The sequence below is a fragment of the Phycodurus eques genome, chromosome 5 (genome assembly GCF_024500275.1).
Source record: "Phycodurus eques isolate BA_2022a chromosome 5, UOR_Pequ_1.1, whole genome shotgun sequence".
NCBI classification, from domain to species: Eukaryota; Metazoa; Chordata; class Actinopteri; order Syngnathiformes; family Syngnathidae; genus Phycodurus; species Phycodurus eques.
This window is the reverse complement of record NC_084529.1, coordinates 26,451,267-26,464,874: the sequence shown is the minus strand read 5'-3', so window position 1 is coordinate 26,464,874 and position 13,608 is coordinate 26,451,267. Positions and strand designations below refer to the sequence as shown.

At 40.6% G+C, this 13,608-nt stretch overlaps 1 protein-coding gene across 2 annotated transcripts in view; it reads left to right on the top strand.

Moving 5' to 3' along the window:
* The window catches only part of LOC133402757 (alpha-1,3-mannosyl-glycoprotein 4-beta-N-acetylglucosaminyltransferase C-like), a 95,835-nt gene that overhangs the window by 77,192 nt on the left and 5,035 nt on the right, over nucleotides 1-13,608 (top strand). For both annotated transcript variants that reach the window (XM_061676862.1, XM_061676861.1), the window contains one exon: nucleotides 16-153. The gene's annotated coding sequence lies outside the window, so the exon portion shown is untranslated. The remainder of the gene's footprint in view (nucleotides 1-15; nucleotides 154-13,608) is intronic.

Here is a 13,608-nt window from a genome sequence, read left to right as displayed (position 1 = left end):
CTTCATTTGTTACAGCCTCACTCGCACTCTCTCACCCAAGGCCAGATGAGACGGAGAGGCAACGAAAACACATTTCTGAATGGTTCCCGTTGGCTTGACAGGACCAGCTTTTTGTGAACAAGTGGCCAGCTGCCATGAGCTTGTAATCAAAAGGTAGAGCGCTTTATTTGGTTTATGTTTTTCCATGACATCGTTGTTGGCTTGATAAGACTCTCAGCTGGATCCAGTATCGAGCACCTTTTTGTAAACAAAGGACTTTGATTTGGAGCTACTTTTACAAATCTTTGGAGATGTTATTTTTTTCTGTTACAGGTTTTTATTGAAAGGTTGTGTTTTGGTCCCATTCTCTTTGGCTTAAAAGGACCAACTTTTTGTTAACAAAAAAAACCAAAAAAAAGATTTGGATGTATTTTCACAAATGATATAGTTTGTGCTTTAAATGTTTTTTTTTTTCGTTTGACAGGTTTTTACATCTTGTTTTATTCCTATTTTCTTTGGTTTGGTAGGACCAGCTTTTTGTGAACAAAGAACTTGGTTGGGTTTTATACTTACAACTTGTATCCTTGGAGATGCTGTTACGAATTTGAGTTTGATAGTTTGCTACTTTTTGTTCTCATTTTCATTGGCTTGACAGGACCAGCTTTTTGTGAGCTAAAACAACTTGAATTTGGATGTATTTTCATAAACTGTTGCAGATGTACTATAGTTTCTGGCTTTTAATGGTTTTAGTTTGATGGGTTGCTACTCCTGTTTTTGTTCCCGTTGCATTTGTTTTGTTAGAACCAGCTTTTTGGACTTTGGTTTGGGTCTATATTTACAACATGTACCTTTGGATATGTAACCTTTGCTGTTACTAGTTTTAGTTTGATAGGTCGCTCCTTTCAATATCTGTTCTCAATTTCATTGACTTGACAGGGCCAGCTTTTTGTGAGCAAAAGACTTTGATTAGGATGTGTTTTCACAAATCATGCCTTCGTCGATGTAGTTTGTGCTGTTACTGGTTTTAGTTTGAAAGGTTGCTACTCCTGTTTTTGTACCCGCTCCCGCTGTCTTGATAGAGCCAGCTTTTTGCGAACAAAGGGCTTTAATGTTCTGCGACTAGTGCGGAGCATTCGAGTCACAATTCATTGCCTGTGCAGTTAATATAAATTTGTTATGGCTACAATTTGACCATGGGGCAAAATGATTGTGCTCAGACTGGAAGGTCCTGATGTATTTTGTAAATATGTATAAAACATAGTAATTCAATGAGGTCTGTGGTGTCTTGTTTATAGCAAACAAACAGACTTGTTTATTTTTCATCGGCGGTCGTCACGGCGACAAGGCCCCACCTTTGGCTAATTTCCACAGCCATTTCCGAGCAGACTGTAAAATGAATATGCATGACTCTTTTTTCATCCATTTGCAAGTCGGGATGGTAATAAGGACAACGGGTGGCTTTAAAAAAACAAAACAATGAATGCAAAATAGCTGCTCGGTGCTTCTAATGAGACGTGTTTTCATAAGCAGGTATGTCCAACATGCTCACCATTTGTAAACATGGGCGCTCCGATTGCGACACGACACACGCCAGCGGGCTGAAATTAAAATAAAAACATCTCGATGTTTGATGCGAGGGAGAAGAGCTCCGAGTAACCCCCAGATGCTCACTGAATGTTGTTTTTACACTTTTTTTTTTAAACATTTGAAATGAAAAGTCACCTTGGGATGTGAGCACTCGTGTTGTATATGAAAATAAATAAAGTCAAACAAGCTGCTTACCCAAGGAAGTACAAGTTAATCACCGGAGGTGTTTAGAAACACCCTACATTTACATTTACTCACATTTTGGATAAATTGTACTTGTTAAATTGTTTTAATGCATCATACTTTTTACTTTTACTTGAGTATATATGTTAAGAAGAAACAGTACATTTACTCCATTGCAGTGATCTACATGCCACTCGGTACTTTAGAAAAAACAAAATTCTATTATTGCATGCGCGATCTATTTTTAGACTTCGCCTTCGACTTCCGCACAGGGCTTCGTTGCACCAATCCAACGTGATCACTCATCTCATTTGAATTCAGTTCACCAATAAAACGGCACAAGGCAGCCACATGACCGCACGCGAAGCGTTCGTGGGCCAATCAAAGTTAAATCTGCCGCACGACTTGTGTTTACATTACAAACTCCGAAATACAACAGCTTTGTCATGCAGCGTAGTCTTAAATTATGACCGCTCAAACTTGGATTATTTCAACCCAGACTTGAGAAGACACCTTGCAGCAAGTTGCAGGTGTTTTTGTTGTTGTTTTGGCTGTGCAACATTAGCTCTATTTTATGGTCATAAGTAACTGTAAAACATGCATCTTTGGGGTACATTCTGTAATCTCTCTCTCTCGGTCGCTCAGACACACACTCCCACTCATACACAAAAGCACACACACACGCGCGCACACACACACTCACACGCACACACACTATTAATAAGTCTGTTCAACAAACAGCTTCTTCATTCAGTCATTTCTGTGAATAAAGCAAAAAATGTCTGTTGTCGTACTAGAGTTTGTTTTTGACATACTTGGCAAATAAAGATGATTCTGATTCTGATGTGTTTGAGGGCACTTTAAAATGAAATGGTGGCAGGTGTGTGTGGACTCCCATTTGAGTTTGAATGTGATTGGTTTACTCCTGAACACATCCACATGCCAGTTATAAGAGGGAGTGTGCCCTTGTGCATTACTACATTATTACATTACTATTATTGTTATTTTATTTCAACTTTATTTAACCGGGTAAAAGACCAGTTGAAACAGAACATCTCTTTTGCAATGAAAAGAAACTAATAAACAATGAATACATTAACCTATTTTAGAGCAAAACATAGCTAAATTCATGCCATAAGGAATACAGGACTCTGAACTGGACTTTGCCCACCCGTTGATCAAATTTTTTTTTTTTGCTTTTTCTTTGGCTTTTTCTTGGCTAATTTAGCAGTTTTTGTTCCTAAAATTGGTTAATAACATGTATTTATTCATTTTTTGTTACATTTTTATTTATCATGTTAAATAATTGGGTAGTTAATTCATTATAAGAGTTTTTTTTTTTTTTTTTTTTTTAATTTTTAAATTTACAGTGATGCCTTGAGATACGGCATCACTGATACCAAAAATACCAAAAAAATGTTTTAATAAGGAAAATAACCCTATTCAGAATTTATTTATCAATGTTATTCATTAGCCCGTCTATGCCGTTTTGCATTATGTGTGAGCATTAAGACATTAACATGTTTGCTTCATTCTATAAACTACTGACTAGCAACACAACTCCAAAATTCAAAATGCAAATATTACCCTAGCCTGCGGGCGATACTCTTCTCACCCTTGGGTTATACACACAGCAGTAGCGTAGTTAGTTAAAATGCATTACTGCTACGTTGACCCCCTTTCCACATAACACCCCACACAGAAATACAACAGTGAGTCACTATGAAATGGAATTGATTGACAGGCAAAGCTCTGCCAGGCCCAAATGTCTAAACAACCAAGCTAATATGCTATATGAGCCCTTTACGAAATGACTCCAAGTGACTTAAGAGTCACACATTGGACATGACAGGCGCATCCTTCAATAAATGTCTCGACACGGTCCTCCATTGTTGGCGTTCCGTGCGATCCTATAGGATTTGCCGGCTAATGACGGCCTCCGTTCCGCCGATTTTCCCCGCCGTGAGTCATTGTTGGGCATCGGGCCATCATTGTGGCATTGCGGAAAGACGCTAAGCCTCTTTTCTCTGCATCCAGGGCCTCCGCGAAAAAAGATGAGAAAATCTGCGCCGTAACAGCTCTAAGAGGTTCACTTCCCGCCTGCGTGACTCTTGGAGCAGAATGTTCCGGGAGAACGCGCTGATGTCATCCGGCGTCCTTTCACACAGTATCTCCTGGAACATTTTCTCAACTTGCTTTAGTTTCGGCATGGGCGGTCAGCAACACCTCGTGGAAGGAACAGCGGCACTGGCAGTTCTGCTCTGCATTGTGTCACTGGCTGACGTACAAATGTATATTAAAAAAAAAAAAAAAAAACATTGTCCAATGGTGGCAGATAACTTGACAACAAGCAGCAGATAATGAACAATTCTTCACAAAGAGGCCAAATGCTTGCTTCAAGCTCTTTATTGCCATTCCCAGTTGATGTTTCAAAATTAAACAAAGATCATTGCATGTGTATTTTATCAAACCAGCTAATTTACGAAAGTCCACTTGTTCAATGGTAACACCCAAGGCCAAACGCCATAGACAGGCTAACAAAACTAGCATCCATGCTGGAGTAGTTATAACTAAGGCTGCAACAAACAATTATTTTAATAATCCGTTAATCTGTCAATTATGTTTTGGATTAATTGATGAATCTGAATTTCCAATACTTTATTCAAAAACAATACATTATTTCAAATTAACAGTGCATAAAATTAATACATTGGTTATGATTAAGTTACTGGTTTAGTCCGCAACGTCAGAAAATGGGAAAAAATGTTGATCATTGTTTTCCAACATGAAATCAAACATTTGCAAATGTCTTATTTTATTTTAACACAAAGATAATCTGTCTAATTTCTTGGATGATTACAGAAATCTGAAAATATTTACCGTTGTGAGGCTGAAACGAGGATTTGGACAATTTTACATTAAACAGGGTCTCTAATGATTAATCAGACATCAAAATAGTTGATTAATTTGATAATCGATTAGTTGTCGATTAACCTTTGCACAGTACAGCAACACATGTAGACAGACGATACAACAATATTTACAGACACAGACATTCCTTATTCTCTGAGAAAAACAACTAATCCTAATAAGATATCCTATTAAGCAGACAAGAATGGGGGCAAAAGCAGGAAATGGAAACCTATCAAACTAAGACCCACTAACAGGTGGTGCATCAAGACGACGAGACTGGGAATGAAAACAGGAAGTAGCAACCTGTCAAATTAACCACATCTATGAAGATTTGTCAAAATAGATCCAAATCATAGGCCTTTGTTCACAAAAAGCTGCTCAATACTGGGTCCAGCTGAGAGTCCCATCAAACCAACAACAGCGTCATGAAAAAACAATACAGATAAAGCTGCCTACCTTTCGATCACAAGCTTGTGGCATTTAGCCAGACCGCAGTCATTTATTCACAAAAAGCTAGTCCCATCAAGTTAACAGGAATAGGAACAAAAACAGGAAGCTGCAACCTTTCAACTAAAAATTATAAGAGCACAAAACTACATCTCTGAAGAATTGTAGAAGCGGCTCAGAAAATGGATGGATGGATGGATAAATATATATATATACATATATATATATATATATTAGTGGAAATACAACAGCTTGCTTTGACTGCAGTTCTTTGTTGACCTCTTTGTTTACCGTGGTTGGGTGTTTAATCAAGTTATTATTGAATTTATTCATTGGGGATTTGAGAGCGTGTTCATTTGGCAGAGTGCTGCTCTTGGTGCGAAGGTTATAAGTGTGAATGTCAGCGAGCATTAACAACCTCCTGTTAATTAAAGTGTAATCGTGTCGCTGTCGGGCCAGAGCTTGCTATAAATTTGCGCCATGCCCCCAAGCACAAGGCGATAATAACGAGCCTTACAGGATGCGACCCATGCTGGCTAAGAGAGGTTTTTTGAATATGATGATGATGATGATGATGTCATCACCATTGTGATGGTGAAGCATAATCTGCCTCTGACCTAATAGAGGCCTGGTCCTCACTTAACCTCAGCAAATAAACGCCCCACTACCGTTAAAGTGGTGTCAAACTCATTTTTGTCGTGGGCCACATTATAGTTACGTTTACCCTTAGATGGCCGTCATGACTGTGAAACCATATAAATGTTTAATAGTCTCATCATATTATTACATATACACAACAAATGGATGAATAACTCGTTTTGAAATCAGAAGTCAAGGATTGTAGTTTATTGAACTATAGCTCAAGTTACTATTAATATAGGTTTTGGTAACAACAAAAAAGTACGCACATGCTTTGCTTTCGCGGACCACATAAAATGATATGGTGGGCCGGATTTTTGAAACCAGTACATTACACGAAATGTGTCCGTGTTTAAAGGCCTGCCTTCCAATAAACGCCTTATTGTGAAGACGGCTATGTGACTCATTTGTTCCACCCAATCTGCCTTAGACCTAATAGAGGTCTGGTCCTCAGTCAAGTTGAGTAAATAAATGCCCCGCAATCACTACATGATGAAATTAGCTTTAAGCTATGAGTGAGCTAACTTCGACAACAACATGTTTGTTTGATTCCCAGAGGAAGGAGGGGGGAGGGACGCATTGGGAGGGGGTCGCAGAGAGGACTGATCCGTCAGGCCCATTGGATGGCCCACTAAGTGTCTAGTAGCCACTGGCCGGCCAACGCACTTCATCAAAGATTCATGGGCGCGTGTACGGGATATTGTGCCGTCAGTCCAGCGGCGTCCGGGAAAAGACGCTCCACTACTCCGCTTTCTCTTCTTCGTCTTCTTCTTCTTCTTCTTCTTCTTCTTGGTGAAGGTAGTGTACACTCCAGCTCGGCTCTGTTCATTTTAGGGTTGTGGGTTCGAGGCCTGTATTCTTATCTCTCTCATGGGTTTTAGATATAATGAAGTCTGTTTAACTGTGGTAAATGGTCACTGTGGTCAGTGGCTTTAATTGACATTTTAGCCATATTGTACTGAGCCCTAGTGGACAGCACATCAGCCTCAATGTTCTGCGGTTCCGGATTCGAATCTGGGCTGCGGCCTTCCTGTATGGATTTCGCATGTTCTGCTTGTGCTTGTGTGGGTGACCAGTCCTTTGTTTTTCTATTGGTGCCTTGCAATTGGCATAAAAAAAATAACATAGCTAACATACCAATGTATGTCAGTTTGGTTTGTTTATTGTAATTGTAGCTATATCGCTTAGCTTTCCATAAAAACTTCACATAGCTAAGGCTTACTTCCTCTTTTTGTTGTTTAGACGTATTGTACGAAACAGCCAGAGCAGAAATTTACATTCCGCTTTCCCACATCCTAAAAACTTTCTTTTCCTGTTCCATTGTTATCATCACATACTGTATATAGTATAGTTTGGTATATAGTATTCTTCTTGGGTGGCGATGAAAAAATATCAGCAGCATAACAACAAGATATTTAATGTACCGATGCATTTTCTGTTCTTTTTGTTCTTTTCAGCCATATTGTACTGAGCAGCCAGGACAGAAACGCGTGTACTGCTTTCTCAAGTCGTTCCAATTTCCGTCTCTATGACTATCGTCACCCAGAGGAGCAAGCTTGCGTTCCCTCCTCGGGGTGTCAGTGTGCCGTCTCATTGTGGCTTTCTGCTTTCATTTCCTGGTGAAAAGCCAGCCGGCCGCCATCCCTCACCAGGCGTGTCGACAGGAGATAAAGCTTTGTCATGTTGTCTGCTGCCTGCAGACATTTTTTTTTTTTCTTTTGACCAGGACGTGACCTTGACTGTCTAAATTGCTTTTAAGTGCTTTCCTTTTTTTTTCTCGAGAGACTGGGGAAAAGATCGCTTGCGGACTTTTCCTCCATTCTCTCATGCTGTCATTTAAGAGGCCAACAGAGCGGCTCTTAATGGACCCTTTCATTAAACCACGCCCCTAAACAGAGGAATGACAGTTCAATTTCATGATACATTTTACAATTTTGTATGTTTTATTGCTCTTTTAGAAAAAAAAGAAAACAAATAATTGGTTAGATTAGTTATTGAGAATAATGATTTGTTGTTGGTTTTTTTTGTACTCTTTCAGGTAAATGCAGGCTCTGGATGAAGCTAGTCATTTAGATCCCTCAAAAAAATCATCAGCCCATGAACTGTTGTTTTTTTTATCCGCATAAAATGCAAACATTATGCTACTCATATATGGCCAAGACTAGTCCTATAATGGTACCATATTACACCTGTACAAGGCCTAGACTGGACTTTGTGTTGGTCTAGATACATACTAGAGCTAGCCTAGACCAGGATGAGAGCTATACTGGAGCCATCCTTGACCTAGACTAGTCCAACGCTTGACCTAGACTGGACCTAGTTGGTCGTAGACTAGTAGCATGCTAGTCCTACACTACAACCATAGAAGATTTGGACCATATCCATGCTAGACCTTGACTGGACCTGCACTGGTCCTAGACTATAGCCATACTAGACTTACTGTAGCCTTCTGAACGATAGCTAGGCTAGAACTTTCCTAAAAACCATACGACAGGTAGGCCACTTCCTGGTTTAGCGAGGAAGAGGTCAATTGACACGACCTGGGCAGGGGCAGAACAATTCTGTTGCGACCTCAAAAATTATTTATGATTTACCCTAACCAAATGAAAAATATGTATTTGTATTATTTAATTCATGCGCATGTTGGCAAACTGGTAGAACGGTGGTTGACTGGTTAGCACATCCGCCTCACAGTTCTGAGGACCCGGGTTCAAATCCAGCCTCGCCTGTGTGGAGTTTGCATGTTCTCCCGTGCCTGTGTGGGTTTTCTCCGGGTACTCCGGTTTCCTCCCACATCCCAAAAAACATGCATGGTATGTTAATTGGGAACTCTTAATTGCCCGTAGGTGTGAGTGTGAATGGTTGTTTGTTTTTATGTGCCCTGCGATTGGCTAGCGACCAGTTCAGGGTGTACTCCGCCTTGCGCCCAAAGATAGCTGGAATAGGCTTGAGCACGCCTGCAGCCCAAGTGAGGATAAGCGGTACAGAAAATGGATGGATGGTGGCAAACTATTTCCTGGTCCAATGGACTCAACGCCTTGTGTTTTCCCTGAAGGCGATGTAGTGGACTGGTGGCTGGCGTCCTCGGGGACAAGCTCCACTTTCTCATGCTTCTAATAGCTGTGGCAGGGAGGCGGTGGTGGGAGAGGATGTGCGATGGGGTAGAGAGCCTGGGGGGTTTGGTGAGGTTCGTACATCTGTTCAGGTCCTCGGTGACACCGTCTGGATGCTGTGGTACACGGATGGGATGAGCTCGGGGTAAAAAAAAAATAATAAGCAGAAGTAGATCAGTTCAGGATACCAGAGTGTTGTTCTTGTTGCTTGTTGGTTTGGAGCACACTTCCTGATTCATGGAGGTTGAGAGGACTGGGCCATTTTTCATTCTGGGGCATCCAGACTCAAAGACCAGGACTTGAACCACATTAGACCCATACCAGACCTGGACTAGTGCTAAACTAATGGTAGACTGGATCTAGACTGGTCCTTGATACAAAACATACTAAAAACATACTGGGCCTAGACTAGACTAAAAATCATACTAGACCCAGGCTGGACCTAGACCACCAAGTTAGACTTAGCCTAAATTAACCTAGTCTGGGACTAGACCAAAACTAGACCCATACTAGGGCCAGACTGGACCTACTCTAGGACCATACTCGGTCATAGTAGACCTATTAGGGTTCTTGTCTGGGTCTAATCACACAGCAAGTCTAGAACCAAACTAATTTCTGACCAGTCCTTGATTGGTCCTAGACTAAAACCATACTAGACCAAGTGAGCACTATACAAGATCTTGCCTACAACCATACTGAAGCTGACTAGTTCTAGAATGGACCTAGACCCTGTCCTGGGACTTTGGCCTGACTATTCATAGACTAGATGAGAACAGAAGCTCGAATAGAATCATACATGGCCAAGTGCTGTCGTAGACTTGGGCTATACTAGTCCTATTTCAGACCAGGGCAAGCACTGCAATAGAACCATACTTGACCATACAAGGTCCAGATTAGACCGAGACTAGACCATACTATGACCTATTAGGGTTTTAGTCTGGCTCTAATGAAATACCTCTACCTAGGCTAGGAACATACGAATCCCAAGTCCAGGCGTAGCTTGGTCCTAGACTAAAATCATACTGGACTTTCTAAACTGACAAATGCACTGATTTCTAACATGAGAATAAATGAAATGATATAAATCTGGTATTTGGAGGTAAATTCTTCCAGACAGTACATGACTTAAACTGGAGCTTTACTAGAGCCACACTGGACCCAGACTAGAACCTGAATAGACCAATTTCATTGCATCTTCAGAAACACTAAAATAAGTGTCATATTTGTGTCTATTAAGAGATGTTCTGCTTCATGAGAATAATCCTAGGAATAGAGAGAGTGAAATAACAACCTTAGTTGTAGCCATGGAAGGTCATCAAGCCAAAGTATGATGGTCCGTGACGGCCCGCTGGCTTTGACAGGATTACAAATGTGCTTGCTGCTTATAATTAGCGTTGAGCGTTGCTTGCTGTTTGAGAAAGTTTCTTATTACTTCTGTGGAGCAGCCTGGAAGAACACCTAAACCCAGACCAGACCTACATTGGTCCTGGACTTAACGCATACTAAACAAAGAATGGACCTAGATTGCAACTAGATTCGACCGACACTGGATTGATCATAGCCAGACACATGCTAGATCAAGACTAGACTTGTACTAGACTCAGACGAGACCTAGTATGGTCTATACTAGACCTAGTCTAGCCTACATTATAACCATACTAGGCCTAGACTATTATTAAACTAGATCTAGAATACAGCCATGGTAAACCTAGACGATGATACTAGACTTGTCTCAGACTGGACCTAGACTGGAACAATACACGTCCTAGACTTGAACTAACCTAGACACAGACTAGACCCATACTAGACCCACACTAGACCCAGACTGGACCTAGACTCTACAAGCCTAGATCTAGAAAAGACCTAAACGTGAAGTAGAATAGACCCAGACTAGACGCTTTGTAGACCCAGACTGGACCCAGACTTGTCAATAATAGACCTTGACTTGAACAATATGAGAACTAGTCTTGATCTAGACTAGACCCAGACTAGACCATACTAGACCCACACTAGACCCAGACTGGACCTAGACTCTACAAGCCTAGATCTAGAATTGACCTAGTCTTGAACCTTACCTGAACCATACTAGACCCAGATGTACCTAGACAATACTACGCCAAGACTTGAACCAGACTAGACCTCGACAGGACCTACACTTGTCAGTATTACACCGAGATTTGAACTAGGCTAAACCACCTTAGACCCATGGTAGACTTTGTCTACACATGGATTGGACCTAGAATAGGACAATACTACACCCAGACTTGAACAACATTAGACATAGACCTGAACTAGACTAAACCCAGAATATAACCATACTAGATCCCAACTGGACAATACTAGACGATATAATACTTGACGATAGTAGACCCTGACTAGATTAACCGTCTGCTGGCTGTGTCTAATTAGTGTTGCTTGTTGTCTGCCAAGTGTGCAAAGACTTCCTCCTTTTGTGCGTCAGCCTGTAAGAAGCTCGACTCTTTGACCAATTTCAATGATTAACCAAACGGCCGTTCAGAAATGAAAGGCACTGATTATTCCTCCCCTGCCTGCGCCGCGTTTCTCTTATCAATAAAAAGCGCTGGCGTCTCTCATCAAGGAGGAGAAATCCATGGAAAGCCGACGTGCTGACACAAAGCGACTGCTGAAGCCCAGCAAATCTGCCCGCTTAATTGATTATTGGCGCCGGAGGCGGGTATCTGCGAGGTGCAGAGGGCCCCGCGGGAAATAATAGAAAACAGATAAGATGAAATGCTGGAGAATTGCCGTCGCCGCTGCCACCCGTTTGTATTAACGCCTGGCCCGTTTCCTCCCGGCGTGCCAACAAAGCTTTTCAAAATTGCCCAAATCGAAACGTAAACGTGATGTAATCAGAAAAGTGTCAGAGACACTTTTTGATTTCCAAAGTGACTCCGTTGTGTGGCTCCAGTTCAAAGTGTTCCCGCAGGACAACTTCCCTCTTGTAAAATACCGACGTCTTTACTTCAACTTTCAAGTGTTTAATGCGGACGTTTAATTCACTGCCTCATCTTTAGTAACGCTCCGGTTATGTGGTGGGTCAAAATGACTCTTAATCAAAAATAATAAAGTAGTTAAAAGTAGTTTTTCACTAAAAGTACCAAACCACCAACAAACTAACCAACTAACAAATCGACTAAAGATTCATCTATTTAACTAGCTAAGGTCCCAACAATGGAACAAATTATCCAACCAGCCAATCAAGTAACCAAATAATCTAAGAACCAACCCAGGAACTAACTAACTAACTAACTAACTAAACACCCAACCAAGGAAGTAACTGACTGACTGAAAACCAAGGAAATGTGTAACGAAAGAACAAACTGACTAGCTAGCTAAGTAATGAACCAACTAACAACCAATGAAGCAATCTAATCAACCAACCGACAGACTAAATAACTAATGAGCCAACCAAGAGACAAACTATCTAACCAACCAATGTTAGACTAGACTAGACTGTTAGACTAACGAACAAACCTTAGAAAGAACCAACTATGAAACCAACCAACTAGGGAATTAAATAATTAAATAACTAACCAGCCAAAGAACCAACTAACTAACTAACCAACTATCAGACTGACCAATAATAGCCAACCAAAGAGCTAACCAACCAATCAAGGGCTAAAAGGGTGGATTGCTATATTTTTGTTCATCTGTTCTTAGCATTGTATATCTTACTGCTTCAGATTCCTTTCATTTTTCATTTAATGTTTGTAGTACTCTATGCTCCTAATCAAGGCATCTCCCATAGTCAAGCAACCGATGAGAGATTATGTTGTTGTTGTGTTTTGGGGAAGAGCTGCAGGCTGTCATTGTCCTTAGTCCTCCTCACAGATCACCTTTTCAAACAGTGTGTGCGTATGAGCGGCGTGTGTGTGTCCGTAACAGTGGCACGGGTGTCATTTACAACACATTCAAAGGCATTTTAGCAAGGGTATTTTCAATTTATTTTAGCGAGGTAATAGAAAGTCGAAAACAGGACATGCAACACAAGGCCATCTCTGTTTAACAGCAATGAAATAAATGTGCCAATAGCTGCTAGAAGGCTGACGAAAATGCACTTATGTGATTATATAGCTTTCTGAAGCAATAAACTGAACATCTCTGAGATAATGCACCTAAGAAAGAAGCTTGCAATCTGACCACTGCCATTTAGGTTGGAAGGTTACCTTTCAAAATTATTGCTTTGACATATAAGGCAAGCACTGACTAGGATAAGTGGTTGTGTTCCACTGTAGTAAACTAGGCGGTGGTGAACTAACTAACTAACTAACTAACTAACTGACTGGATGACTGACTAACTAACTTACTTACTTACTTACACATTTATTAACTGTCTGATGACTGACCAACTAACTAATAAACAAGCCAATAAAGAAACAACTAGCTTATCAACCAACCAAATAATCAACTAACTAACCAATCAACTAAGGAACCAACTAACTAGCAACTAAAAAAGAGACTAATGAATCATTTGACCAATTACCTAACAAAGCAACCAATGAGGTAACTAACTAAAAATTGTCCAATGAACTAACTAACTAATCAACAAAACAGATACCAACTGACCAAATAACTAACAAACTGACTTGTGAAGTAAGCAAGTAACTGAACGAGCCGGCAACCAACTAACTTACCAACCAGGGAACTAAATTACTTACTAACTGGTTGAGAGACAAAATAATACATGAGCAAACAAATGAGAAAACCAAGAAACCAACTAGGTGAC